We start from the raw sequence: 6,000 nt of genomic DNA on the forward strand, positions 1-6,000 counted from the left end.
TGTGTTCGTGCAGCGCTTGTATCCTCAAAATTAAAGCGATTCGTCCATGAGAAGCAAGAACTACGCATCGTGGTTTTATCATAATCATTACAAGGGCGGCGCTGCCTTGAAGGAATTCACTTAGTGGTGGTACACAGTTGCGCTAGGAGATGACTCTGTTGCGTCGTCCTTTCTGTAAACCTATACGCTGATATGAAGGAGCAATATTTGGCGTAGCGGAGTTCACAATCTGATAAAGATGTTCTTCAGTATTTGAGAACGTAGATAAGTATAAGCGAAGGATTTCAACTTGGAGAATTCAAACTTCAATGCCAATTGCATATAATTATTGTAAAGCGTTGCTTAAAGCGTAATGCTTAGCAGTTATGCTCAGAGTAAGAAAACCATTGAATTTCGAGATTCCAGGTTCGCGAACTGCTAGAGCTCACGTTGTTGAAAGAAACAAAAAACGTAAGCTTTACTGCTGTGCTTTCATCGAGAACGCAATATTTATTGAGAACGGAGAGGTATGCTATACCCTTTCGTATTGTAACTATGCTAAAGGTATTTCATGACATGACATCAGCGAACGGAGGACAGAAGGGCTGGTGGTATCCTGTGGCGGTGTGTTCATGGCATCCTCGTCACGTTTTCTGAGCTGTTTTTGTGAGCATGGTATATAAAATGGGAGTTCTAACACAGGAAATTAGCGATGGGACAAATGATGCGGGGATGATTTAAGTGTTCATTTGTAACTCTCCTAAGGTGACAATGAAATAGGTTGTCTAGCAAGATGAAAGAGTAGGGCAAGGTTAATGGACTGTGATTACTTCAAGAATTGGCGCTATCCATCAATGAATGGCAATTTTGGCTGTTATGCCAGTTGAGGGGGGGGGGGGGGGGGCGCTAAAAGCGACTGCTGTCCTCATAACGGAAACCTAGAAGAAGTTCGAGATACACGTCTAGCTGCTAGCCAAGCTGCATTACAGATAACGTCCACTCTGGTGCCTCTACATAATGAATTTTGTCCGCCCAACAAACGCTAATGGTGATGACTCCATGCGAGCCACAATGTGCTGATCGCAACCTGATTCACAGCTGACCAGCGCTATTGGAGACGTGACAGCCAATGTTTTTGCAAAGTGTAAACGCGTACACACCCATTTGCCGATGCATGAACGCCCGTGCATCGTGAAACGATGGGATGCGGATCGGGCTCTCGGCACACTGCTGGGGGCAAGGTGTTGCGAGCAGGTGCTCCAGATACAGTGCACACCCGCTCCCATCGAGCGCTCGGACAGCAGCTCCCCGGCGCACGGGGCTGTTCCCTTGATGAAGATAGCTGGGGAGAAATTGGACACGGGCGCATGATGGATGCCGGCCACCATTAGAACACCCCCGGGGGACTTTGGCGACGCACGAGGCACGCACGGCGCCCCTGGTGTCCGCGCCATAACTCATGGCCCTAATTACCGCCCTGCCGCGACGTGGGTAATATGCCGATCGCGCCTGCAGCCGCCAACCAGGAAGCACTCGTCGTGCTCTGCGCATGCGCACGTGGCTCAGCGGGCTCGTGTTATGAGAGAGAGAGAAAAAAAAAAGAGAATCGAAGTGGCACGAACAACCCGGCTGGATAGCGGGCACACAAACATGGAAAGCCTGGATGAGGTTGCTTGTATACAAGGTTCGTCCTTGCACGGCCACCCTCTCTCGTTCATTTGACCCAACTTTGAATTTGGGCAACCTCTTTCTTCATGGCCTTGGAGCATTTAGGAAGAGGTTGCAAAAAACTGTTGGCGTTTGGTGAGGAATCCGTTGTGCCGGACAACGCCAGGCGCTGATGCCTACAGTCAATGTTTGAAAACGGGCACTCTTACTAGAAGTGTAACGGCGTCGCCAGGTTGAGCGCTTGAAATTAAGATGCTGTAATCGTAGCGCCAACGCACCACGCGGTATGTCAGTGGAGATGGGTTACCGCTGTTCAGCACAAAGCCGCGCCCAGCAACGGTGGCAGCATATCAATTGCGACTGAATGCAAAGGCCTATGTTTAACTAACCTTAGGTACACGTTAAAGAGACCAAGGTGGTCAATTTAGCTAGCGCCGCGTTCACCATCTCCGCTCAACTGCAACCCTCCACTGCAACGTCCCCCACTGCCAACAGTGCGTCCTTCGGACGCAGACACTATTATTATCATTGAACGCTAGCTTGGGAATAGAGAAATGATCAGACGTGATTTGCCTGACTACTAGTGGCAGGAGACAACGAAGTGCTTCTGCAGTTGAGTGGGCTTATGCCAGTCTATTTCTCACACAATTTTTTCCTGTAATTCTGGGGTATCCCACGTCCCCTTTTTCTGCGATGGAGGTGATGTCATTCGTGGAACCCTCAGGTCTACAGGCATCGTTTGGGACAAGTTCAAGAAAAGAGGCTCATCTAGACAGCGGGGCCACTGAGCTGCACTCTAACACTTACGATAACTCTTCTTACGATACGTTGGAGCCAGTTTTCTCTTGTGCGAAGGAAGACTCCTCCGGCCATTATCACCAGCAAGCATGAAAAGTGTCCCTCAGTGCTGGCCCTACACTGCGCTCTTCATGCCCGTGGATCCATCCAGCAATTTCCGGCTTTTGATCACGCAAGTCACATCGGTCATTCTCGAGGAAGTTACATCAAATTAAATCAAGGACGCCCGATTTAATTCCACAGAGCAATCTCCTTGGCTGTAGATGCACTGCTTCGATCCGCATTGGAAACTGCACAGAAGATCACAGAGCTAGATAAGTACGCCATACCAACAAACGGTGGCTGCAAAGCTGGTGTCAAGCAAAAGTTGGTCACTTCCGTTCACCCGGTTCGACATATACCCTTCCTAAGCTGCTCTCTGCGTTTCAAATGCCTGAAGACTGGCAACGTAAAAGGCGCCTGTGTGAGCACAGCAGTATGCCCACGTTGTGCTGAGTCCCACTCCGAAGGCATCTATCTGCCAGGCTGCTGTCCTCAGTTATGCGAACTACCATGGACCTCACGATATCTCCTCGAAAGACTGCCTGCGGAATCGAAATGAGTTTGTGTTTGTTTTTTTTAGTAAATGGTGGAAGACAATTTTGATCTCAAGGAAGCTTCCACTAAAAAAAATTTAAGTTTACAGGGCGGATCCGCATTCTTAAGTCATAGTCCTCTCTGCATCAACGCCGAAAGCAACTATTCATCTTAAGGAACTGAAAGAAAATGCTCGCTATGAAGAGTGGCCTACGCTTCCAAATATACTACATGATTCGGAGTCACCGCACGTTGGGCTCAACCTAAGCTCAACCGACAAATCTTAAGTATTTTTCGGTCATTGCCACTTGATGAGAACAGTAAGCATTCCTCTCTCTCAGTGAAAAAAAAAAAAACCAAGCTCTCCTTTACAGTTCTGGGAGCCGTCACCGGCTTGATGAGAATCGGAACGTCACTTTCACTGATGGAAGTGTCGAAATCGTAAATAACACCTGCCGTAGAGTTCTTGCCGTCTGGTATGCAAGAACGTACGTTGATGTCCCCCAACACATTGACTTTCCTCAATACATCCAGCACACTGCGGTGCGTAACGTCTATAGCGAGAATGTTCTTCCGACCATTGATCCTAACATCTGTGATTTGTCCCGGGGCAAGGGCCTCAAGAGACACAGACGTGGCTTGACGATTAAGCCGGTTGAGGATATCACCAGTGTCCACCGGTACAAACAAAATAGGGTGGACCGGTGGCTCTCGCGTAATCATGCTATCCTTACTTGCTGCAGAAGAAGACATCAGTAGTCATCTCTGTGCTTTACGCCTTGTCACCTTCATCCGAGCTTTCGTCACTGGCCGTAGAGTATATCAGCGTGTCCTGGCTGTCGGCGTCACTCGGGTGGGCGGAGCGCTTTCGTGGAGCGGCTGCAGTCGATGTGGAAGGTATGGGCGGAGGCCCCGGTGATTCCAAGTCCATTTCATAGTCACGAGAACGGCGTATTCCGCAAACACCAAAAAACTTGAAAAATTAGAGACTGAAACCAGGGTTCTACAGAGGAATCACTTCGTCTTCTTTTCTTTGCTTCGAACTTTGCTGACAGAAGAGGCGGGTCAAAGCAACATAGATAACAGCTAGCAGGCAGTAAGTGTTGTACGTTCATTGATAATATGAGCATGCTTTGAGCATGCCAAATTGCTTGCCATATGTTTTACATCCTCCTTCCCTCGTCTTCGTCATCCACCATGCGCCTCTTTCTTCCCTCTTTCTTTCCCTCTTCCCCTTCCCCCAACCCCGAGTAGCTGGCTAGAGGAATTTACCTCAGGCCGACCTCTCTGCATTTCGCATCATTAAACTTCTCTCTTGATAATATGATATTAAGTAGCGATATGTACTAGATAAAATGCTCGTTGAATAGGAAACTTTAGGCGGCTGCGAGTGCACTTGTGTGGTGTGATCACTTGGTCCCCTACGCTTCGTTTATCGTGCTTCCTGGGGTGGGTATTATTTTCTTATTCGTTTTATTGCAAACGCACGGATGCGCAGATACCTTGTGGCCCGGCAAAACGTTGTACAGCGGTGAGCACTGTTAGGGTGAACACGCGAGCGCGTGGCCGACGGCACTGTCAGCGCCCCGTTACGGTCATCACTGGAAACATTGCGCATGCGCATCACGCCTTCCGCGAAATAATTGTTCCACCGCGCGCATGACGTCATGAATGCACTTGTTCGTCGTCTGCTAGCCGCATTTTTGTTTTCTAAGCCCATGCATCCTGCATTTTAAGATTTCTTTAAACATCTGTGCTTGAACAGAACAAGACAAAAAAACTTGTATATCTATGGGGGCGTGTCTATTCGTTCCCTTCAAAGTTGTTGTGCATGCAACGCCGTATATAAAACAACCAAACATCTTTCGCAGCCGTTCATTCTGTCGCCAGATCGTATTATGGCTAGGGTTCCCGATGATGAACGGCGCTCAATTGTCGATCTTTCCCTGAAAGGTTATTCCCAGCGGTATATTGGCGCTTTAGTTAATAGGCCCCTGAAGACTGTGAACAGGATAATTCAAGCCTACAAGTATGAAGGTCGCATTCAGGATGAACCCCGCGCGCCCCGCCCTAAAGCTACCACAGACGATGAAGACGCCCTCATAGTTGCAGCTGCTGTTCGTAACCCTTTCTTGCCAGCCCCAGCAATACGCGAGGACTTGGATTTGGACGTTTCGGACACCACTGTTCGACGTCGCCTGCGTACTGCGGGCCTTCGCAGTCGCGTCGCAGCGCAGAAGCCACTACTAACGGCGGCAAACAAGGACGCACGACGGCAGTTCGCTGAGCTGCACGAAGCATGGACATCAGAAGAGTGGGGTCGCGTCATCTTTTCGGATGAGTCGACGTTTTCGACGCTACAAGACCAAAGATTGCGTGTTTGGAGACTACCAGGCACACGGTGAGGCAAACTTCCTGCTTTGAAAAGCAATTGTTTAAGTTAACGTCACAATGCCACGCAGGAACGACCCGGACAACGTGCAAGGTGTTTCTGCCAGTGGGAGATCGAGTGTGAACGTGTGGGGTGCTGTTTCAAGATATGGTTTAGGGCCCCTGCAACGTATACGTGGACACTTATCGTCGGAACAATACTGCAACATTTTGAACAATGTGCTGTTGCCATATGCGAGCAGTTTATTCCCAGAAAGCCACACGTCACCGATACACACGGCGCGGGCTCATTTCCAGAGAAAACATCAATGCTAATGACGCTGTTCACGAAAACCGCCCGTAAGTGGTCACATGACGCGAGCTCATGTTTTTATATTTGTTCTCATGGTCTTGTTTAACTGACTGCAATTTTCTTGAATAAAAAATTTAATAATTATCCCTCTTACACTCACTTTTTTCCTTCACGCGCCAATCTTCAATCCAGATGGACCTTGAAATGCAGAAGGTATCAGCTCATGCGGCTATGATGATGATGCGCGCGGTGGAAAGAGTGTTTCGCAAAGCACATGCAATAAGATGGCTGTTACG

Source organism: Dermacentor silvarum, chromosome 1, assembly GCF_013339745.2.
Source record: "Dermacentor silvarum isolate Dsil-2018 chromosome 1, BIME_Dsil_1.4, whole genome shotgun sequence".
Classification (NCBI taxonomy): Eukaryota; Metazoa; Arthropoda; class Arachnida; order Ixodida; family Ixodidae; genus Dermacentor; species Dermacentor silvarum.